At 39.5% G+C, this 25,754-nt stretch overlaps 1 protein-coding gene across 3 annotated transcripts in view; it reads left to right on the top strand.

Moving 5' to 3' along the window:
* Nucleotides 1-5,869: 5,869 nt before the first annotated feature.
* The window catches only part of RAP2C (RAP2C, member of RAS oncogene family), a 49,274-nt gene continuing 29,389 nt past the window's right edge, over nt 5,870-25,754 (top strand). The window contains exon 1 of one of the 3 annotated variants that reach the window (XM_055267020.2): nt 5,870-6,022. The gene's annotated coding sequence lies outside the window, so the exon portion shown is untranslated. Of the gene's footprint in view, nt 6,027-25,754 lie in introns of all 3 variants that reach the window. The other 2 variants (XM_063635352.1, XM_063635353.1) reach the window with 2 other exon arrangements.

The raw sequence follows: 25,754 nt of genomic DNA, 5'->3' as shown, positions 1-25,754 counted from the left end.
AGATAAAGCTTAAGCCCTGGGATTACTGCTCCTTGAGTCACCTTCCCTTCTTCCTTACCTGAATATCATAGCTCATAATTCTCTGCACCTGCTCTGGTCCCCACCCTGACTCCTTGTTCCCTGTAGTCCAGGAGGTCTCAGACCTCTTCCAGTGCTTGGGGGCTTGAAGCCCTATCTCTGAGCCCCACCCCTCAGTAGCTTAGACTCTTCTCCCTGTGGACAGAATGTGGCCAGCTTATGGGACTCCTCTATTCCATGGCACCAAACTATACTTCCATCCTGGGATAGGTGCTAATTTGTTTTTAAAATAATGTCATTAGGATGGGCCCAAATCCAATATGATGCTGTCCTTATAAGAGAAAATTTAGATACAGGCAAATACATGGGGAAGACCGTGTGAAAGCACTGGTTGAAGATGGCCACCTACAAGCCAAGAAGTGCTGATCACTTGCTTGAAGCTATGCCTGCCCCTGCTTTATACCTCATCTCAGTGGACTGATCCTGTTCAAGCCTCTGCTTCTATCTGGTTGTGAGTGTACAGCAATGCCTTTTTACTGATGCTGAGGACTTGGCATGCCAACCTCAGAGAATGACAGCAATGATCTGGACCAGTTCAGAAATATTTAGATAGCCCTGTCAGACTTCTCTATCTGGTGAAGATGTTCTTCCTAAAGAACAGGCAGAGAGACTAGCCTGACATCTTCGTGTCAGGCAAAGTAGAACTGAGTAAAGAGGCCTGAGCGACACAGCTTAAAGATAGCAGTAACTCTATCTGGGACACTCCTATCAAGGATTGTATCTTTTTGTCCTGGCCTGCTAAGTTTTGGGAGAGTTGCCAATCCAGAATGTTTGGACATACTCTTAGCTTGTCCATTACCCAAACCAGCAACCTTGAGACACGGCAACTCTTTAACTGTCCATGGCTAAGACCCTCTGCCGTCTATCATTTAACTATTTCCTCTCTAAAACTGCCTTTCCCTGTACATGGGGAAACAAATTAGCATGTGTTAGATACTGTTACTTCCCCCCACCACCCACTGTCCATTCCTTCTATTTATTTCTTTTAGTAACATAAATCCCTAAGACTTAGCAAGGAACCTGGCTAGAATAGAGACTACTTTTCCCAACCTCCCTTGCAGATATGTGTGGTCATGTCACTGCGTTCGTATATGAAAGTGATGCCTGCAACCTCTGAGTTGCTTCCTTAAAAGGAAATGTTTTGTCCTGCACTTCTTTTTTTCCCCTTTCCCCCTAGAGGCTAAAACACTAACATAGTGGTAATGAACTAGTTTTGACTGTGCAGACTAGGACAATATTCAAGGTGATGATGGCACTACAAAAGGTAGTAAAATATCTCTGGAAGATCATTTGGAGCAAAGCAGCCTACCTGTCTCCCTCTATTTGTTGCATGAGACAAAGAGAAATTTCTATCCTGTTTGAATCTCTATTAACAGAAATTTAGTCTGAACCCTAATACACAGTATGGTATCCTTCACTCATAACACAGAGGATAGTTTTCTGTATACTCAGGCCCATAGTCTGTCTTCAGCCTTCTATCAAGTCACCTTGGTCAGTGCTCATGAAGACCAAACTCGGGTGTAATCACCATTGTAAAGGTGACCCTGGCCACCCCATTCCCTGCCCCTATTCCAATAGTAATTCCTTTTCTGTGTTCCCAAAGATCCCTGAGTTTACCTTTCTGCCAGCCCTTAGCATAGAGTATTTTTATTTATCTATCCTCCTAACTGGAGAGTGAGTTTCTTTACAGTTATACCCTGTCTGAATTGTTCATTGTTCTTGTCCCATCACTTTTAGGACTTGATTTGGACACCAGCTACTCTGAAAAACCTTCTATGACATCTTCTTCAGATAGGATGAGGTGCCCCTCCTCCATGCACTTACAAAATCTCAACTACTCTGATTTATCACCTTATCCAACAATAATCACACTGCATTTTAATCATCCTTTCTATATTTTCTCCTCCATTAGACTATGAACTCCTCCAAGGTCTCTGAATTCCCTGTATCTTTTTTTAAAATTTATTTGTATTTTTATGAGACAGTCTTGCTCTGTAGCCCAGGCTGGAGTGCAGTGACACAATCTCAGCTCACTGCAACTTCTGCCTCCCGGGTTCAAGTGATTCTTGTGCCTCAGCCTCCCAAGTAGCTGGGATCACAGGCGTCTGCCACCACGCCCGGCTAATTTTTGTATTTTTAGTAGAAACAGGGTTTTGTCATGTTGGCCAGGCTGGTCTCACACTCCTAGCCTCAAGTGATCCACCCAACCTCGGCCTCCTAAAGTGCTCGGATTACAGGCATGAGACTCCATGCCCAGCCAATTCCCCGTATCTGATACTACACATGCACTTACTAATTTACTTAATGAATGAACTTCCTGATAGTTTACATAGAAGACAGAAAAGTATACAGTGCTATCAAGCCCTGCCTTATGAATGAACTGGTCTCCAAGAGTTTGTTTCTACATAGAAGACAGAAAAGTATACATTGCTACCAAACCCTGTCTTATGAATGAACTGGTCTCCAACAGTTTGTTTCTAAGGAATTTTTTTTGAACTATGAGTTAAAGATGGTGTGGTTAAGTGCAAAGAATCTTGGCCTGCTAGCAAGGGAATTTGGTTCTCTGCCACTAACTCCTTAAGGATGATGAGCAAATCCCTTCAGCTATCTGGACCTCAGTTTCCCCTTCTGTAAAATGAAGATGCAGACAGGTGATTTCCAGTGGTTCTGCTAGCTCTCAATTTCTATATGTTTGAGGGCAGCCATAGGCTGTCATTGTCTCGAGTTCTGGGTAAAGATTTGCTCTCTCATGCCTCTGTTAAAATGCAAGGCTTCTGAGATTCTTCTTAACGCTTCAATGTATTTGTTTCCGTTGATCCCTTTGTTTTCTCAAGATGGAGGGAGGGAGTAATCTGGGATCCATGGCCTCCTCCATTGGTCACAAAGTGAAACACGGGGAAGGATAAGCTACTGGAGAAAAGAAGAAATGCAGCAGAGGCATCCCTACTGTTCAGGCTTCAGGCACCATCAGTCTCTGCCCTAGCTTGACAGGAAGGCCTGCTTGTGAAAATGCAACCACTAGTGGGGCAAAGATTAACACACTCAGATTCCCAAGGCTGACCAAAACAGTGGGTCTCTGGGCATTCCCAGGGGCCACCCCTTAAAGAACTTTGGAGCAAAGTTCTCATCACTCATCTCTTTTCACCTCTCAAGCTCAGTTTCTCCCAATATTCCCAGAGTGGGGAAACTTCCCAGGCTCCAGGCTAGGATTGGCAGGTTTTCTTGAGATGCTGATTGGGACATTGTTCAGGATGACCTCCAAACTTGCCAGGTGTGTGGTTGAAGGCAATCAGAGAATCCCTGATGAGGCAGACTCTGCATGGAATTTTTAGTTTCTTGCTGGGAAGGCTGATACACTCTGTGAGAAAACCACTACATTTGCACTTTGGTTGGTTTGCTATCAAGGGGCAATGATTATGCCTTTCCTTGTGTGTTTCTGTCAGTACACATGATCCTCAATGCCTATCTCCTTCTGCCTCGAGTGTTAGCAGTGAAAAGGATTCAGGTCTGTGAATCTGATGAGATGAGCGTTGAGTGTACACAGGTGCCATGTTTGTGATTCCAGTCACCAAGCAGAAAGGGACCTGGGGATTACTTTACTTTCTCTGCTTCTCCACCTAACCTCATCTGTTTGCCTTCCTTTTTCTGATGTCCCTGACTTTCCTTTGCTTACTTTTGTTTAGGGCTTAGAAAGAAAAGAGGCAGTGAGCAGGGCAGGTTGGTGGAGGGATGCTGGGAGGAGCTGGGGCATGTGCATCACTAGTTTGCTGGCCGAGTGATTCTTCTAAGGGCAGTGAGGGCACTTCAATGAAGTGGTACAGAGGCTGGGATCCCTGGCAGCTGGTCTGGGATCCTAGTGCTGCTCCATCTTTTTTCATGCATTAGCTGGATGACCTTGGCCTTACGGGACTCAGATAAGATGACCTAGGTGAAAGTACTTTATAAATGCAATACAAATGTTTGGTTTTATTACATGGCTCTATTTGAGAACAAAGTGAAAGCTTCCCTGCTAGAAAGTATGTCACCTGTGGCTGGACGCAGTGGCTCATGCCTGTAATCCCAGCACTTTGGGAGGACGAGGCAGGCAGATCACGAGGTCAGGAGATGGAGATCATCCTGGCTAACACGGTGAAACCCTGTCTCTACTAAAAATACAAAAAAAAAAAAAAAATTAGCCAGCGTGGTGGTCGGCACCTGTAGTCCCAGCTACTCGGGAGGCTGACGCAGGGTAATGGCGTGAACCTGGGAGGAGGAGCTTGCAGTGAGCTGAGATCGCGCCACTGCACTCCAGCCTGGGTGACAGAACGAGACTCTGTCTCAAAAAAAAAAAAAAAGAAAGTATGTCACCTGCCCACCCATTGCAACCAAACCCCATTTTGTTCAGAACATGTACAAATGCCTGTGTATCCATATTCAGAAATTATTTCTTGCTTAGCATTGACCTGCTCCAAACTCCTTTTAAAAAAAAATGTAGATTTTACCTCCAGTACCCTCTTCCTGAAGGGATAGACCCTTAAGTGCCTAGGGTCATGGGTTCAAATAAACTATGCAAAGGAAAAAATGAATCTGGTAAATCATTTACTTTTATTTTATTTTATTTCATAAATATTTTTTACTTTTAGAAACATAGTCTCACTCTGTTACCCAGGCTGGAGTGTAGTAGACTAAGATCTCAGTGTGAGCTTTTCAGGCTCTTTCCTCTCCAATTATGGCCAGGAGGAAACCACAGGATGCATGGGAGCAGACAGTTCAGAAAATGGGGGTGAAAATAACCTCTACCTTATGTTTAACCACCATTGACTCTTTTTCAAACTGATCATGATTTTTAACTAAATAATATATACTGAATTACAATGTTATATTACTCTGGTATAAAAGGTTTATGCTACAACAAAAAGCAAGACTCCTGTCTCCTTGTTCTCCCTCTGCCCTCACACTTGCCCCATCTTACTTTCAATTTTTTAAATGTTTCTTCTGACATTTACTTTCATATTATTAAATAACAGGCAGGCATTGTTGTCTTTTGATCCATTATAATTAATCTATTGCCATCTTATAACGGTAGATGAGGAGTCAATTTGCTTACAAATCCCCTCCCCTTCTCTGTTCTACCAATAGAGTTATATATCACAATTTAAAGTTTGCATCATCATGACTATGCTAATATTGTTCACTACTGAACCAAGAAGTATACTGTGATAACATTTTTTGTACCATTTCTGTTTTTAAAAAAGATAATGACTGGCTGGGCACAGTGGCTCATGCCCATAATCCCAGCACTTTGGAAGGCAGAAGCAGAAGGATCACTTGAGACCAGGAGCTTGAGACCAGCCTGGGCAGCATAGCGGGACCCTGTCTCCACACACACAAAATTTTTTTTTTTTTTTTTTTTTTTAATTAGCCAGTGTGGTGGGGCATGCCTGTACTCCCAGCTACTAGGGAAGCTGAGGTGGAAGGATAACTTGAGCCCAGGAATACAAGGTTACAGTGAGCTATAATCGTACCACTACACTCCAGCCTGAGTGATAGAGTGAGACTCTGTTTCTAAAAGTAAAATAAAATAAAAGTAAATAATTTACCCGATTTATTTTTTCCTTTGCATAGTTTATTTGAACCTGTGACCAAATCTTCCTATACTTGCCAACAGTCTTATCAAATGCCTCAGCACAATGTTCACATGGTCACATAAGCAAAGCTTTCAGATTCTCTCAGTTTGGCTATTGATTTGTTTGTTTGGGTTTAGGGGGATTTCCCCTAGAAATGTCCCTCTTGGGGCCCTCTGGTCTGCTCCAGTCTGAACTGTTTGCTTTCTGAGCTTGCTGCACAGCTGTCGTCTTGTACATTCCTGTCCCCAGTCTCCTGGATAGCACCCTGTTTTGTGAATCTCTCCCATGGTTTCCATCACTGTTTTGGTTGAACACCACCTCCTGAATAAGGATGCATGGTAGGTAAGATTTTTGAGACTTTGCATATCTGAAAATGTTTTTATTTACCCTCTGATTTGATTGATAACTTAGCTGAGGATAAAATTCATGGGTGAAAATAATCACTTTCTCAGAACTTTTTCCTTTTATTTTTAGAGATGAGGTCTCACTCTGTTGTCCAAGTTGGAGGGCAGTGGCACTATCATGTATCACTGCAGTCTTGACTGGCTGGGTTCAGGCAATCCTCCCACTTCAGCCTCCTGGGACTACAGGCACGCACCACCATGCCTGGCTAAGTTTTAATTTTTTGTAGAGATAGGGTCTCCCTATGTTGCCCAGACTGGTCTCAAACTCCTGGGCTCACGTGATCCTCCTGCCTCAGCCTCCCAAAGTGCGGGATTACAGGCTTTCTTCTTCTTTTGCTTTAGGTTCTGGAGGGTACATTTGCCTATTTGTTAAATGGGTAAATTGCATGTTACTGAGGCTTGGTGTACAAATGATCTCATTACCCAGGTACTGAGCATAGTACCCAATAGGTGGCTTTGCATCTCATACTCCCCTCCTCCTCTCCCCCACCAAACAGTCCCCAGTGTCTATTGTTCCCATCTTTGTGTCCATGTGTATTCAGTGTTTAGTTCCCACTTTTAAGTAAGAACTCATGGTATTTGGTTTTCTATTCCTGCATTAATTCGCTTAGGATAATGGCCTCCATCTGCATCCATGTTGCTGCAAAAGACATGATTTCATTCTTTTTATGGCTGCATAGTATTCCATGGTGTATATGTACCACATTTTCTTCTTTTTTTCTTTTAACTTCTATTTTAGGTTGAGGGTTACATGTGCAGGTTTGTTATATAGGTAAACTTGTGTGTTACAGGAGTTTGGTTTACAGATTATTTCATCACTCAGGTTCTAAGCCACATACTCAACAGGTATTTTTTTCTGATCCTCTCCCTCTTCCCACCCTCCATCCTCAAGTAGGCTGCAGTGTCTTTTGTTCCCCTCTTCATGTCCATATGTTCTCATTATTGGGCTCCCCTTTACAAGCGAGAACATATAGTATTTGGTTTCCTGTTCTTGCATTAGTTTGCTAAGGATAATGGTCTCCAGCTCCATCTATGTTGCTGTAAAGGCATGATCTCATTCTTTTTATGGCTCTGTAGTATTCCATGGTGTATATGTACCACATTTTCTCTATCCAATCTGCCGTTTATTGGCATTTAAGTTGATTCCATGTCGTTGTTATTGTAAATAATATTGCAATGAACATACATGTGCATGTGTATTTATGGGTAGAGAGATTTATATTCCTTTGGGTATATGCCCAATAAAGGGATTGCTGGTTTGAATGGCAGTTCTGTTTTTATCTCTTTGAGGAATCACCACATTGCCTTCCACAATGGCTGAATTAATTTACACTCCTGCCAAGAGTGTATAAGTGTTTCCTTTTCTCTGTAACTCGCCAGCATGTTATTTATTTTTTAATAATAACCATTTGACTGATGTGAGATGGTATCTTACTGTGCTTTTGATTTGCATTTCTCTAATGATTAGTGATGTTGAGCATTTTGTCATATGCTTGTTGGCCATATGTATGTCTTCTTTTGAAAAGTGTCTGTTCATGTCCTTTGCCTACTTTTTAGTGGGGTTGTTTGTTTTTTGCTTGCAAATTTGTTTAAATTCCTTTCAGATTCTGGATATTATACCTTTGTTAGATGGACAGTTTGCAAATATTTTCTCCTATTCTGTAGATTGTCTGTTTATTCTATTGATAGTTTCTTTTGCTGTGCAGAAGCTGTTTAATAAGATTCCATTTGTCAATTTTTGCTTTTATTGCAATTGCTCTTGGCATTTTCGTCATGAAATCTTTGCCAGTTCCTATGTCCGGAATGGTACTTTCTAGATGGTCTTCCAGGATTTTTATATTTTTAGGTTTTACATGTAAGTCTTTAATCCATTTCAAGTTGATTGTTGTATATGGTGTAAGGAAGAGGGTCCAGTTTCAATTATCTGCATATAGCTAGTCAGTTACCCCAGCACCATTTATTGAATAGGGAGTTCTTTCCCCATTGCCTCATTGCTATCAGATTGTTGTAGGTGTGTGGCATATTTTCAGGGCTCTCCATCCTGTTCCATTGGTCTATGTGTCTATTATTTATGTGACACATTTTCTTTATCCAATCCACTGTTGATGGACACCTAGGATGATTCCATGTCTTTGCTATGGTGAGTAGTATTGTAGTGAACATACATGTATATGTGTATTTTTGGTAGAATGATTTATTTTCCTTTGGCTATACACACAGTAATGGAACTTCTGGGTTGAATGACAGTTTTGTTTTAAACAGAAATCTCCACACTTCTTTGAGAAATCTCCATGCTGCTTTCCACAGTGGCTGAACTAATTTACATTCACACTACCAGTGTATAAGTGTTCCCTATTCTCTGCAACTTTGCCAGCATCTGTTGTTTTTTTGACTTTTTAATAGCCATTCTGACTGATAAAAGATGCTATCTCATTGGGGTTCTGATTTGCATTTATGTAATGATTAGTGATGATGAGTTTTCTTCACATATTTGTTGGCCACACCTAACATTGTTTATATTTGTTTTGTTTCTTCATCTTTGTTTTGGTCTCTCTTTTTCAAATTGGAGTTTTCCTTCAAATAACTGGTGATCTTTGGCTATCCATTCCTGCTTAAGAGTGAACTAGACAGTGCATTGGAAGTTATATTCCATTAATGGGGCAGAACTTAATGCCTGCAATTTCTGACCTTCTCCAAAGTCCTCTAGGATGAATCAGCTTGTCTATTATTGATATTTCCTTCTAACCCTTCAGTCTCCTTTTAGTATTTATTTGCATCTCCAGTGGCAACAGCCACCACACTGCTCCTAAGCCCTACTGAACAATAATTATCGGCTGCCATGATTAAGAAAGACTTCCCAGAAGCATGACGTTGGAGCTGAGTGTTAAAGGATGATGCATTCATTTTCAATGACTGCCATAACAATTTCCACAAATTTTGTGCCTTAAAATAACATCCATTTATTATCTCACAGTTCTGTAGGTTAAAAGTCTGGCTACAGTATGCTTTGGATGGTTCCTATGCTATGAGCCTCACAAGGTCAAAACCAAGTTGTCCAGCAGCTGCATTCTTTTCTAGAGTTGTGGGAAGAATCTACAGGAGAACTTCACCAATCTAGCAAGGCAGGCCAACATTCAGATTCAGGAAATACAGAGAACACCACAAACATACTCCTCGAGAAGAGCAACTCCAAGACACATAATTGTCAGAGTCACCAAAGTTGAAATGAAGGAAAAAATGTTAAGGGCAGCCAGAGAGAAAGGTCGGCTTACCCACAAAGGGAAGCCCAGCAGACTAACAGCGGATCTCTCAGCAGAAACTCTACAAGACAGAAGAGAGTGGGGGCCAATATTCAACATTCTGAAAGAAAAGAATTTTCAGCCTAGAATTTCATATCCAGCCAAACTAAGCTTCATAAGTGAAGGAGAAATAAAATACTTTACAGATAAGCAAATGCTGAGAGATTTTGTCACCACCAGGCCTGCCCTAGAAGAGCTCCTGAAGGAAGCCCTAAACATGGAAAGGAACAACTGGTACCAGCCACTACAAAAACATGCCAAATTGTAAAGACGATCGAGGCTAGGAAGAAACTGCATCAACTAATGAGCAAAATAACCAGCTAACATCATAATGACAGGATCAAATTCACACATGACAATATTAACCTTAAATGTAAATGGGGTAAATGCTCCAATTAAAAGACACAGACTGGCAAATTGGATAAAGAGTCAAGACCCATCAGTGTGCTGTATTCAGGAAACCCATCTCACGTGCAGAGACACACACAGGCTCAAAATAAAGGGATAGAGTAAGATCTACCAAGCAAATGGAGAACAAAAAAAGGCAGGGGATGCAATCCTAGTCTCTGATAAAACAGACTTTAAACCAACAAAGATCAAAAGAGACAAAGAAGGCAATTACATAATGGTAAAGGGATCAATTCAACAAGAAGAACTATCCTAAATTTATATGCACCCAATACAGGAGCACCTAGATTCATAAAGCAAGTCCTCAGAGACCTACAAAGAGACTTAGACTCCCACGCAATAATAATGAGAGACTTTAACACCCCACTGTCAACATTAGACACATCAACGAGACAGAAAGTTAACAAGGATATCCAGAAATTTAACTCAGCTCTGCACAAAGCAGACCTAATAGACATCTAAAGAACTCTCCACCCCAAATCACATTCTTTTCAGCACCATACCGAGTCCAAAATTGACCACATAGTTGGAAGTAAAGCACTCCTCAGCAAATGTAAAAGAACAGAAATTATAACAAACTGTCTCTCAGACCACAGTGCAATCAAACTAGAACTCAGGATTAAGAAACTCACTCAAAACCGCTCAACTACCTGGAAACTGAACAACCGGCTCCGGAATGACTACTGGGTACATAATGAAATGAAGGCAGAAATAAAGATGTTCTTTGAAACCAACGAGAACAAAGACACAACATACCAGAATCTCTGGGACACATTTAAAGCAGTGTGTAGAGGGAAATTTATAGCACTGAATGCCCACAAGAGAAAGCAGGAAATATGTAAAATTGACACCCTAACATCACAATTAAAAGAACTAGGGAAGCAAGAGCAAACACATTCAAAAGCTAGCAGAAGGCAAGAAATAACTAAGATCAGAGCAGAACTGAAGGAAATAGAGACACAAAAAACCCTTCAAAAAATCAGTGAATTGAGGAGCTGGTTTTTTGAAAGGATCAACAAAATTGATAGATCGCTAGCAAGACTAATAAAAAGAAAAGAGAGAAGAATCAAATAGACACAATAAAAAATGATAAAGGGGATATCACCACCAATCCCACAGAAATACAAACTACCATCAGAGAATACTATAATCACCTCTACGCAAATAAACTAGAAAATCTAGAAGAAATGGATAAATTCCTTGACACATATACCCTCCCAAGACTAAACCAGGAAGAAGTTAAATCTCTGAATAGACCAATAACAGGCTCTGAAATTGAGGCAATAATTAATAGCTTACCAACCAAAAAAAGTCCAGGACCAGATGGATTCACAACCTAATTCTACCAGAGGTACAAGGAGGAGCTGGTACCATTCCTTCTGAAACTATTCCAATCAATACAAAAAGAGGGAATCCTCCCTAACCCATTTTATGAGGCCAGCATCATCCTGATACCAAAGCCTGGCAGAGACACAACAGAAAAAACAGAATTTTAGACCAATATCCTTGATGAACATTGATGCAAAAATCCTCAATAAAATACTGGCAAACCGAATCCAGCAGCACATCAAAAAGCTTATCCACCATGATCAAGTTGGCTTCATCCCTGGATGCAAGGCTGGCTCAACCTATGCAAATCAATAAATGTAATCCAGCATATAAACAGAACCGAAGACAAAAACCACATGATTATCTCAATAGATGCAGAAAAGGCCTTTGACAAAATTCAACAACCCTTCATGCTAAAAACTCTCAATAAATTAGGTATTGATGGGACATATCTCAAAATAATAAGAGCTATCTATGACAAACCCACAGCCAATATCATACTGAATGGGCAAAAACTGGAAGCATTCCCTTTGAAAACTGGCACAAGTCAGGGATGCCCTCTCTCACCACTCCTATTCAACATCGTGTTGGAAATTCTGGCCAGGACAATCAGGCAGGAGAAGGAAATAAAGGGCATTCAGTTAAGAAAAGAGGAAGTCAAATTGTCCCTGTTTGCAGATGACATGATTGTATATCTAGAAAACCCCATCGTCTCAGCCCAAAATCGCCTTAAGCTGATAAGCAACTTCAGCAAAGTCTCAGGATACAAAATCAATGTGCAAAAATCACAAGCATTCTTATACACCAATAACAGACAAACAGAGAGCCAAATCATGAGTGAACTCCCATTCACAATTGCTACAAAGAGAATAAAATACCTAGGAATCCAACTTACAAGGGATGTGAAGGACCTCTTCAAGGAGAACTACAGACCACTGCTCAATGAAATAAAAGAGCATATAAACAAATGGAAGAACATTCCATGCTCATGGGTAGGAAGAATCAATGTCGTGAAAATGGCCATACTGCCCAAGGTAATTTGTAGATTCAATGCCATCCCCATCAAGCTACCAATGACTTTCTTCACAGAATTGGAAAAAACTACTTTAAAGTTCATATGGAACCAAAAAGGAGCCCACATTGCCAAGTCAATCCTAAGCCAAAAGAACAAAGCTGGAGGCATCACACTACCTGACTTCAAGGCTACAGTAACCAAAACAGCATGGTACTGGTACCAAAACAGAGATATAGACCAATGGAACATAACAGAGCCCTCAGAAATAATGCCACATATCTACAACCATCTGGTCTTTGACAAACCTTACAAAAACAAGAAATGGGGAAAGGATTCCCTATTTAACAAATGGTGCTGGGAAAACTGGCTAGCCATATGTAGAAAGCTGAAACTGGATCCCTTCCTTACACCTTATACTAAAATTAGTCCAAGATGGATTAAAGATTTAAATGTTAGACCTAAAACCATAAAAACCCTAGAAGAAAACCTAGGCAATACCATTCAGGACACAGGCATGGGCAAGGACTTCATGTCTTAAACACCAAAAGCAATGGCAACAAAAGCCAAAATTGACAAATGGGATCTAATTAAACTAAAGAGCTTCTGCACAGCAAAAGAAACCACCATCAGAGTGAACAGGTAACCTACAGAATGGGAGAAAAATTTTGCAACCTACTCATCTGACAAAGGGCTAATATCCAGAATCTACAATGAACTCAAACAAATTTACAAGAAAAAAACAAACAAACCATCAAAAAGCGGGCAAAGGATATGAACAGACACTTCTCAAAAGAAGACATTTATGCAGCCAAAAAACACATGAAAAAATGCTCATCGTCACTGGTCATCAGAGAAATGCAAATGAAAACCACAATGAGATACCATCTCACACCAGTTAGAAGGGCGATCATTAAAAAATCAGGAAACAACAGGTGCTGGAGAGGATTTGGAGAAATAGGAACACTTTTACACTGTTGGTGGGACTGTAAACTAGTTCAACCATTGTGGAAGTCAGTGTGGCGATTCCTCAGGGATCTAGAACTAGAAATACCATTTGATCCAGCCATCCCAGTACTGGGTATATACCGAAAGAATTATAAATCATGCTGCTATAAAGACACATGCACACGTATGTTTATTGCGGCACTATTCACAATAGCAATGACTTGGAACCAACCCAAATGTCCAACAATGATAGACTAGATTAAGAAAATGTGGCACATATACACCATGGAATACTATGCAGCCATAAAAAATGATGAGCTCATGTCCTTTGTAGGGACATGGATGAAACTGGAAACCATCATTCTCAGCAAACTATCGCAAGGACAAAAAACCAAACACCTCATGTTCTCACTCATAGGTGGGAATTGAACAATGAGAACACATGGACACAGGAAGGGGAACATCACACTCCGGGGACTGTTGTGGGGTGGGGGGAGGGGAGAGGGATAGCATTAGGAGATATACCTAATGCTAAATGACGAGTTAATGGGTGCAGCACACCAACATGGCACATGTATACATATGTAACAAATTTGCACATTGTGCATATGTACCCTAAAAGTATAATAATAAAATAAAATAAAATAAAATAAAATAAAATAAAATAAAAAGAAAATTAAGTTGGAGTCAGAGGCAGGGGCCAGATAATAATGGAACTTCACTATTCCAGCTCTCTAATTCTCCTTAGTTTCTTTTATCCTCTTAGTTTCTTTTGGGTACTCTATATTAGAATATTTCATCTCACCTCTCTCATATGCCAGTGGGAACTATCTGTACCCTCCATCTGAATTCATTCTGTTTTATCTGAGCCTCCATCATAGCCTGATTTCATGCCAGCCTTCGGCCTCTTTCCCTTCACATTCATTGTACCGGCAAGTAAGAATCTTTGCAACTGGTGTGTTTGCCATCTGGATGGCCATATGTAATCCCATAAATCCTGGTCTAATTTTCCCACAACACTGCATTCATCGTGTCACTATGTTGCTCAATGGATCCTGATGGCTCTGGAACTCAAACTAACTTCTAAAGCCTGCATTGCCACGTCTGAGTCTACCCGGCCATGCCAGCCTTCTCACATAGTCTACCCTAGGTAGCCTGGCCCCTTCTTTGCCTTCTGCCCACCAATTTCATTCTATTTCTCATGCTTTTGCTCTTTTTCTTCTCATTTCTGAATGAGAATCAGAATCTCATTCTCTCTCCCTTCTGTGCACCCAAACTGTGCCTAGCCTCCGAGTCAACAGAAATCACACATCCATCATGAAGCTTTTCCTAAGACTTGAGCTCCTCATTAATCCTTTGATTCTTTTCCTGAATTTCCACAGCTTTTGATGCGTGTCTGTATCATGCAGGTTTACACTAAGTTATATGCATTTCATTCATCATTGCAAGCTTTCTTTGACTTTAATGATGCCAAGTGTGGAAGTCTTATCTTTTCACCTATGTTATAAGCTACTTGAGAACAGGTTTCATGTCCCATTAGATTTTTGATAGATTTTTTTCAGCTTTTATCCAAGTGTCAAACATTTTGTAAACAAATTCCAAACCAAATCCATATGTATTTCTTTTCCACCTTCAAATAGTGAACTAAACTGAAACTCAAGGGGAGTTTTCCCATAATATCAATTTTTGGACAGGATTAAGAATGCCTTATCTCTGGCATCTGAAATTTTTACCATGTTTCTTTTTATACTGATTTATTTTTATGCCAATTATTGTATGTACTTATCCTAGCTTTCACTAGCTTTCCCCATAGTCCAGTATTTTGTTATTTGGCCAAACACCTGGATGATTTATTGGCAGTGGTGTTGTTTAATCTAATTTCTGCATAGTCTTCACCAGGCAATGATGGGAGGAATGAACTACTCTTTGAAGAAGCTGCCAAACTTTACCCCAAGACATTTTCCAAATAAGACACTAGATTTACTGCAAAACTCATTCCAATGGGCAAAAATGTATAGTAAATTCAGTTCCAAATCATGAGGTCCATAAGGTCCTAACTAGAGGGCTTTGGGAACTCAAAACCCCAAATCTTTCTTTGATTCTAAGCAGAAAACTATTACTGGAAGTGCTGACAGTTGATAAGTTTAAGACATATGGTCCTATTCTTGTTCTCCAAAATGAGAATGGCGGTTTTAGCAGTAAATTGATAGTGTAAGTAAACCCTAGCACTTGAAGGAATTTAATTAAATTTCCCCCATCTTCAGTGTAAACAGACAGAATCCATCCTCCTGGTAAGGAGAGGTAATGGAATTCCCCTATGGCAAATGACTATTGCGCTAGACTAGCTCCTGTTCAAAAGGCAGGAATGATACTCATGCAAGATAGCCTGTAGTCAACAGCAGATACAGGCAGGCACTCCAATTTTGATTGGGGAGTATATCACAAAAGATTATGAACATGGCTTCTTAGGGGCACCAAGCATTTATTCCGGTAAGCTCTAACACACAACAGCTGGCCCACAGTAAAAGGGAAAGGATCCATTCTCACCAAACTTGAAAGCAATATAGCAAGTGAAGCCACAGAGTGAGGGAAAAAAGGAATGGAAATACAGAAAATGCAGACTTTAGTTGAAAAATATTTTAGAATAATACTAATATTTAGTGAGCTAACAACTGTTTCAGAGCTCTAGAAACCTGAATGGTTAATTAAAAATTTTCAGACTCCTTTTTTCCTAGAAGAAGTTCACACAGAAAGTCTTTAACGAGCTTGGATTAATATGCAGTAGAGAGTAATGCACTACCCCAAGTCCAGTTGTGCCGTTCAGCACCATGTTCACATGGAAAATACTTGTAATACATTTTGGAAACAAAACTTTTTTTGTTTTTTTTTTGTTGTTGTTGTTTGTTTTTCAAATGCAGGTGTTTTCAACTGTGTGTGGGTGAGTGTATAAGTCTGTTCTCACACTGCTGTAAAGAAATACCCAAGATTGGGTAATTTATAAAGGAAAGAGTTTCAATTGACTCACAGTTCTGCATGGCTGAGGAGGCCTCAGGAAACTTACAATCATAGCGGAAGGGGAAGCAGGCACATCTTACATGCTGGCAGAGAGAAAGCGTGAGTGAGTACAGGAAAACTACCATTTATAAAACCATCAGACCTCGTGAGAACTCACTCACTATCACGAGAACAGCAGGGGGGAAATTGCCCCCATAATCCAATCACTTCCCTCCCTCAACACGTGGAGATAACAATTCGAGATGAGATTTGGGTTGGCACACAGAACCAAACCATATCATTCAGACTTGAAGCTATTACATAAAACAAAAGAATTCAGATTGAAGGATGATTATAGGCCTGAATCTGGGCAAAAGTGTGAAGAAATCAACAGGTGTCTCATATTTTCCGTGGCTCGTCTCTTCCCTCAGCCTACTTCAATAGTGCCACCGGAAACCACTTACAGTTGCCATCACTCCCAGGCTCTTTGGACTTTTGTGTTTGTATTCATGCCCTTCGCTCTGCCAGAGATATCCGTGGCTCCTTGCCTCTTGCCTGCTTCAGGGAGTCCTCCCTCTCCTTCAAGACTGAACACAACCTTCTCCATGAAGTTTCCCAGATCCTTGCTCACTCCACCATCAGCTAGAACTAACCACTGCTTACCTTACGCTATCCCCCACTGCACCTGTAAATTTTTATCATTATTGTGCATGTTTGTTTCTCCTTACTAAACCATAAGTTCATTGAGAGCAAGGACATGCATTTTTAACTTTATCTCCAGCTCCTAGGACAGGGACCAGCTCATAGTAGTTGCTCAATAAATGTTTGTCAAGTGAAAATGATTTAATTAAGTACTGGGAATAAAGCAAATGTGATGCTAAAGCTGTGTGCCTAAAAAGATCATTTTTATAGTTGTAATCATTTTATTGATCAACTCCAGTAACCACCTACTTATTTTTGGAAATGTAGTAACTGCAATATTTTCAGAAATGTTACCTCTATTTTGGCACTTAGGATTTTCTACCTCACATTTCTCATTTTTATACATTTTATTCTTTCTCTAGCAGGCTACTAGTTTCTTGAAGGCAGATGAATGTTTCCCTTTGTGCATTATACACAGTAGGCACTCAATAAACATTTGTTAAGTCTTTACTTGTGTGTAGATCTCTACAACTGGCAAAGCTCTTCACAGTATCCCAATGGAGTAAGTAAAGCAAGTATCATTCTCTCTGTCCCTCGTCTTGTTTTAGTCAAAGAAACTGATTATCGTAATGTGAAAGAGCCTGGCTCACCTTCAAACTGTGGGCAAGAATCACGGCTGAAAGCCTGATTTATTTTATAAAAATAAATTTTCGTTGATTTAATAAATAGATGAACAATAACACTTTCACATTTGTCAGTTATCTACAAAGGGTTCCCCTCTTTTGTTACGTGGTTGGTTTGTTTTGTTGAGCTTCAAGTGTGTTTGACCTATATTGTATATTCGTCTTAGCTCCTGAAAAAAATTATTTTAAGTAGTTTCTAGGCTTCTAAATCTTTTTTACAACCAAGAAAATAATAACTATCTAATATCTATATAATAATAAAATAATAACTATCTAACCCTAGGTAATTTATATAATCATTCTGAACCTGTGTTCTTGTCTTTCACATGGGGATAGAAATGTCTACCTTACTGCCCTTCAGATAATTGGTAGATGGTCTGAATGCAATACTGTATTTGAATGAACATAGAAGAAGTAAAATGTGTGGTACAAAAATGCACAGTATCGTTTTTTTTCACATTGATTATGTGATTGACTAACCAGTAAGTCAATGTCTATGTATTCTGATGTAATTTGATCTACATTCTGGGATGGTTCCAGAGAAAGATTACTTTCTCCTGATAGCTATAGAAAACAGAAAGAAGCCATATATTACAAAAGTCCAGGCTCTGAAAAATTTCCTTTTGACAAGCAAGCACAGCAGCTGTTACTACTTACCGTCTAAGATATTCAATGAAGTGGTTCATATCAATGGACTGAATGAGGACATTGCTCCAAAAAGGCACCCTTGCACAGAGAAGCTCATCAGTCTAAACAAAGATAACAACGGGAAGGAGTAAAATATTGCACTCCAGCCTGGGCAACAAGAGCGAAACTCCGTCAGAAAAAAAAAAAAAAAACCTTCAGAGCCAATTATGAGGACCTCAAGAAAATCAATCTCATTTCTTAATTATCATACTTCATTTTTAACTCAAAATTTATGGACCAGGTCTATCACTCTTTTTTTTTTTTTTTTCTGAGACAGAGTCTCACTTTGTCACCCAGACTGGAATGCAGTGGCACAGTCTCGGCTCACTGCAACCTCTACCTCTCAGGTTCAAATGATTCTCCTGCCTCAGCCTCCCGATTAGCTGGGACTACAGGTGCGTACCACCACATCTGGCTAATGTTTGTATTTTTTGTAGAGATGGGGTTTTGCCATTTTGGCCAGGCTGGTCTAAAACTCCTGGCCTCAAGCAATCCATCTGCCTCAGCCTCCCAAAGTGCTGGGATTACAGGTGTGAGCCAGTGCACCCAGTGTATCACTCATCATATTCACTTCATTTGGCTCTAAGTGATGTTTGGCTATTCCCACACACCTTTTCTATTCTCCAATGACCAAAATTTATCCCAACCGAGTAAATTTGAATATATGCCACAGGTTATGTAGGCAGTTTCCAAGTGTCTTTGAATAATTGTTCAATTACTTCAAAGAGATGATACACATGCTTAAGTTCTGGTATATTGGTTTTAAACCAATGTTCTATGGTTTGAATGTTTTTGTTCCTTCCAAAATGCATGTTGAAACTTAATCCCTAATGCAACACTGCTGGGAGGTGTGGCCTAATGGGAGGTGTTTAGTGCTGCTATAAAAAGGGTTTGTGGAGTGGGTTTGCTCTTTTTTTTGCTCTTCTGCTATGTGAGGAAGCATGATAGGCCCTCACCAGACACGAGATGTTAGCACCTGATCTTGAACTTCCCAGCCTCCAGAAGTGTGAGAAATACATTTCTGTTTGTTATAAATTACCCAGTCTGTGGCATTTTGTTATAGCAGCACAAAACAGATAAGAGACAATGTTATCACTAATTTTCAGCTGTGTATAGATAGATCTTTGCAGCAAAATAAATGGAATCGAAGCTAAGACAAACATTGCACCCTTGCTTCATTGTTAGAATTGTGTACTGTCCACTTATGTGCTCTGTCTCTGCCTCAGTTCTTGGGGCCTTCTTGAGTCTTGGGAGCAAATATTTGTAGAATATCTATGGAATATTCAACTCCAATTGATTTTTAAGAACTGGAGGCCAGGGCCAGGCACAGTGGCTCACGCCTGTAATCTCAGCACTTTGGGAGGCCGAGCCAGGTGGATCATTTGAGGTCAGGAGTTCAAGACCAGCCTGGTTAACATGGTGAAAACCCACCTCTACGAAAATACAAATATTAGCTGGGCGAGGTGGTACACACCTGTAATCCCAGCTACTCGGGAGGCTGAGGTAGAATTGCTTGAAACCGGGAGGCAGAGGTTGCAGTGAGCCAAGATCTCGCCACTGCACTCCACCCTGGCAACAGAGCGAGACAAAAAAAAAAAAAAAAAAAGACAGAACTTGTGGCTAGGCACAGTGGCTCACACCTGTAATCTCAACAATTTGGGAGGCAAAGGTCGGAAGATCACTTGAGCCCAGGAGCTCAAGACCAGCCTGGGCAACATGGCAAAACCCTGTCTCTACAAAAAATACAAAGATTAGCCAGTTCTGCTGGTGTGCACCTGTAGTCCCAGCTACTCAGGAGGCTGAGGCAGGAGGATTGGTTGAGCCCAAGAGGTTGAGGCTGCAGTGAGCCATGATTGTGCTACTGCACTCCAGCCTGGGTGACACAGTGACAGAGTGTGACACAATGACAGATACATTTTTAATATTTCTACTAACAATATACAGCCTCCAGAAAAAGAACTTTAAGAGTGTCTTACATAATTTTGGCTCTCACAAAGCATCTAATGCCTCGCACCTAGTACAATCATAGGATTCATAGGCTGCTAAATCTAGAAAGAGGCTTGGGAGGGGAAAACTCGGAAAGAGGAAGTGATGAGTCTCGATTACACAGGGAGTTGGTGTTGTAGGAGAAGGCTTCCAAACTCAGACCTTCATACTTCTCATCCACTGCTGTTGTCAGCATACCACATTTGAATAAATAAAGATCTCTCAATTGCTTATTTGCGTAGACATTCGGTGTGAGTTGGCAGTCTTGTTTTTGTAACTCCCCGGCCTCTGGTTTACTGCTGCAAATACATTACAATTGGTATAATGTTCCCAGTCCAAGCCTCTGCCACTCATTTCCTGGCATGATACTGCATACATACTTTTCTTGATATGTAGGCAAAAGCCAGCAGAATCTCCTATTGTAATCCCCAGGAGTCAGTCTCAAATACTTAAAATAAATAAATAAATAAATACATTCACCGTATTAGTCATAATAACACACCCTTAATTTCACTTCATTCAAACAATAATGTTAGCAGAAATTAATGACATCTTTTGGATCAACATAAGCAGAGATAAGCCCAAACAAATAATGTAGTTAGTTTACCTCTAACCCATAGGGAGTAGTAAGTAAACATTGTCCAATTGGCAGTAACACTCAAAATATGACATTGTGTTCAACCAGTGTTGGTTTAAATTATAATATATTGTAATTATCTTAGGTAAAAGTCCACCCAGAAGAACCAAATTTTAATATTTAATAAAATGCTACCACAAAGTACAAATTAGCTAGTTATTTGGGGTCACTTTTCAATTCATAAAAAATACTGTGAGTTCTAGTTGACATTTCTTTTTTTTTTTTTTGAGAAGCAGTCTCGCTCTGTCGCCCAGGCTGGAGTGCAGTGGCGTGATCTCGGCTCACTGCAAGCTCTGCCTCCTGGGTTCACGCCATTCTCCTGCCTCAGCCTCCCTAGTAGCTGGGACTACAGGCACCCGCCACCACGCCCGGCTACTTTGTTTGTATTTTTTTTTTTTTTTTTAGTAGAGACAGGGTTTCACCTTGTTAGCCAGGATGGTCTTGATCTCCTGACCTCGTGATCCACCCGCCTCGGCCTCCCAAAGTGCTGGGATTACAGGCATGAGCCACTGCACCCGGCCCCCTAGTTGACATTTCTAAATGACGCAAATATCTATTGCCACAAACGTTTCCCATCCCTTGTGTCCTAATTCGTGGAAATATACTGTGGTTTAGCAAAACATAGCCTTTGGAGACTGTCAGTTCCAATAGTATCTCAGGTAGTGACTCTGAATTGGATTATCTCCCTTTAGATATAAATCCAAAAGTCTTGTTTTTCTGAATTCTCTACATAGCATATCCTCTATATTTATCTCTCTTACCTCCTCACTTATCACTGATCCTAAAAGGAATTCAAAATATTCAAAATAGCTCACAAAACCCAGCCCGACCTACAGCCTCAAAGAGAAATGTCAGAGTCTAGGATGCAAACTCTACAATCAGACCCCCTTCTATAATGTAAACAAATGACACTGTCTTGCACATGATAGGAAGTAGATTCAGAGAATCCATCATTTGAGGAAAGACATGGAGACATAAATCTCCTCTGAAATCATTAACATTTTAAAATGAACTTGTAGATATTAATATGTTGCTGTTAATGACACAAAAGGGTTTCACGCCAGGTATTTAAGTGAAAGCAGAGTACAAAATAGTATGTACTTTGTAATTATATGTAATTATATATACATACACATATAATTACAATGTACATATACACACATATATGTAATGTACACACATACACACACACATATGTAATACCCTTGATATGGTGTGATGGGAATGGCATTTTACTGATGAAAATTGGACTTTACTTCTATAGTCTTTCTCCTCCAACTCCATAACTTCTGTCAAATTACGAAAAAACATCAGACAAATCCAAATGAGAAACAGTCTACAAATATCTAACCAATACTGTCAATGTCATCAAAAACAAGGAAAGTCAAAGAAAGTGTCACAGCCAAGAAGAACCTAAGGAGGTATGACGACTGTGGTATCCGGGATGGGATCTTTGAACAGAGAAAAGGCATTAGGTAAAAACTAAGGAAATTCAAACACAGTATGGACTCCAGTTAATAATAATGAATCAATATTGATTCACTAATTAAAACAAATGTACCATGCTAATGTAAGATGTTAATAATAGGAGAAACTAGGTGTGCATTATATGGGAACTCTATACTATCTTCACAATTTTTCTGTAAATCTAAATCATTTCTATCAAAAAATATACAACTATGGTTACTTCTGGGTGGTAGAATTTGAGGTGAACTTTATGTTCTTCCTCTTGCCAGTCTATAGTTTTTGACAATTAGCATGTACTGCTTTTGCAAAAAGAAAAAATTCAAATTTATTTGTAAACATATGTGAATTTATATTTTATTCTTCATAATAACATCAATATAAATTTAAAGCATTGCACCTATATACCAGATCTATTTATTGTGTACAGACAATTCAATGTAGGGATTTACAAGCCTCTAAGAGATCCACAGCCCCACTTTTAGAAATTTCGACCTTAACTTTAGATGAATCTGGAATCCTGTTCATAGTTCAGTCTTTTCTGATCACACTGAAAGGAGGCTGAACTTTCTAGGTTGTCTGAAAACTTATTGAAATCCCCTTTTGTACTCTCTACTATCGTTTCCTAAATTACATGCATTCTCATTTGATGTCATTAACTAATGAGGATTAGGAGGAGCATAGGGCAAGAGATAGGGAAAAAGATTTATAATCTATCTGTAAATTAGGTATAGTCGAAGCTAATTCACACTCTTTCCTTATCTTAATATGAAACACTTATCTTTTCTGATTCACAAATGTGTCCAGAAATAACTTACTTTTCAAGCAAAATGTATTTTATTTGTACATACTTCATTTTAGCTTGCAAAGTCACATAAAAGATGGAGAGGGAGGAAATCAATAGCTTATTTCCTGTAATGTGCCTGGTCCACTGTAGTTGCTTGATGGTTACAAGTTTCTTTCCTTCCCTTCCTCTTTGCTACTAACTCCATAGCTCTTATATTTTTTATACCACTTACTTGCCCTTGGATGTGATCTTAAGTATCCCTCAAAATCATGGTTAACAGAGAAATATGTGACTGGAGGGGAAAATATGAAAAGAGAATAAACCTTGTTTAAATCCTTGTTTAAATCCATTAAAATATTTATTGAGTACCTCCTAGGTGCCAGGGATACAGGGCCTGACACATAGTAATGTTCAGTAAAGATTTGTTGAGTTAACGAACAAGGTTCCTGCCATCAGGGAGTTTACATACTAGTGGAGGAGACAGATAAACAGATATTTAAAATATGGTGTGGAAGTACAGGGTGCTATGGGAGTCCAGAGGTACCTTACCTAGTCTGAAGCATCCAGGAAGGCTTCCTGAAAGAGAAGAAGTCATCTAAGCTAAAATCTAAGGGATAAGTAGGAGTTAGCTGGGAAGGGTGGTGAGTATGAGGTTAGAGGAGTTGAGAAGCGAAAGATACATGGGCAAAAGTTCTCACGGTATAATTTAAGGATTAATCTGGATACATAGTTGAGGATTCATAAAAGAAAAAATGTTTTAAAGTCACTTTGAAGCTAAATTAAGAAAATCCTTGAATCCCAATTGAAAAATATGTGCTTCATCTTGGAGGCAGATGAGGCATTTATCACTTATTTTTGAGTAGGGCACTGACTGATGTGGACAAAGTAGTTTTTTAGAACAGTATTCTAGGAATCTTAGGTTGAACTAGAAGGGACAATGTTAGAAGTAGAGTGGGGAATTAGGATGTTCTTGTAGTGTGAGGTGATGAGGACCTGAACTAAGATGGTGAGGCTGAGAATGGGAAGATGCAGTGGTGCAGGAGATATTCCAGAGGAAGAGTCAACAGGACTCAGTGGCCTGACCCAGTGTAAGAGGGAAAGGGAGATGATCTGCACAATAGGTGTTCATTAAGTACATATGCTTCATCAGGTGATTTGACTTTGAAGTGCTTATCAAACTTGATCTTGCATTAGAATCACTTGGAGGGCTTATGATTAAACACAGACTGCTGGGCCCAACCCCTGAGTTTCTGATTTAGTAGGTCTGCAGTGAGACCTGAGACTGTATTTCTAACAAGTTTCCCAGGTAATGCCAATGCTACAGCTCTGGAGAACACACATTGAGAACCATCGGACTATTAGTGAAATAGGTCATATCTTTTGCAGCAGACAGGCCATGAGGATCATGTTTTAGTCTCATTTGGTTACAAACTAATACGTCATGACTTTGAATTCCCTAATCACACAGACTCAAGGCTCAAGATGGACAAGCATATATTGATATTGTCAAAAATTCAAATGGCAGAACAAAAGAGACAGTAAAGTCTCTCAGATGTCCACTACATCTCCTTAGAGGCAACCAAAGATTTTAGCTGATTTATCATTCTGAAAATATCTCATGCACATATAGGCTAATATGTGTGTGTACCTTTTCTCCACCTTTGCTCAAATGGCAGCATACTCTATACAAGTTCTGCAGTTCGCTTTTTTAAAAAATTCAATGATACATCTTAAAGATTATTGCCAAATCATTAAAGAGTTCCTCACTCTTCTATGGCTGCATAATTTTCCACTACATGGCCATGATTTACCAGTCCAATACTGAAGAACAATTAGATTGTTTTCAATATTTTGATGTTTTAGACAGTGCTATAATAAATGTTTTGATGTCATTTAAAATGCATATATAAATTTCTAGAACTAGGATTGCTGGATCAAAGAATATGTAGATTCCTCATGGTGATAGAAATTGTCAAATTGCCCTCCATAGAAGTTAACAGTTTACAGTCCCACTATCAGTTTCTGAGTGTTAGTTTTCCCACACTCTTGCCAACAAAGTGTATTATCAAACATTTTGTCTTTTGCCAATCTGATAGGTGAAAAACAGTATTTCAGTGTGGCTTTAATTTGCACCTTTCTTATTACGGAGTGAGACTGAGTATCTTTTCATGAGTTTAGGGCTCTTTGTTTTTTTTTTTTTCATCCAGAGATTTTACAACAAACCATGGATGATTTAGAAGGGTGGAATATGGATAACTGAGATTTAGCTTTTTAAGGAAGTTCTTGGCAACTTGTGGATGAGGGAGAGAGGCCATCATATTATACAAGTGTGGAGAAAGGCAAAGGGAGAGATCAGTAATAAGAATAAGAGGGGACACTGATAAGAAAATAGGAATATTTACTCTGAGTAGCAAATGTGGTTCAATAGTGGATAGAGATGCATCAGGCTAAGGGAGCTTGATAACAGTCACTAATTTCAGTTAATTCCCCAAAACATTCATTAAGCATCTTGTGTCACTAAGATGTTTTTTTATACATTTTAGAAAAAGTATAAAATATTTAGGAAGAAATTTAACAAGAGATGCAAATATTACACTCTGAAAACTAACAAATATTGTTCAATAAATTTTAGAATATCTAAATAAATTGAAAAATATCCCATGCTTGTGGATGAGAAGACTTAATATTGTTAAGGTGGCAATACTCTTTGAATTGATCTATAGATTCAATGCAATTCCTACCATAATCTCAGGTGGATTCCTTTTAGAAATTGACCAGCTGATTCTAATA

This window comes from Symphalangus syndactylus, chromosome X (genome assembly GCF_028878055.3).
Source record: "Symphalangus syndactylus isolate Jambi chromosome X, NHGRI_mSymSyn1-v2.1_pri, whole genome shotgun sequence".
Classification (NCBI taxonomy): Eukaryota; Metazoa; Chordata; class Mammalia; order Primates; family Hylobatidae; genus Symphalangus; species Symphalangus syndactylus.
Note: the sequence above shows the minus strand (reverse complement) of the source record. Positions and strands in the feature narration are given on the sequence as shown.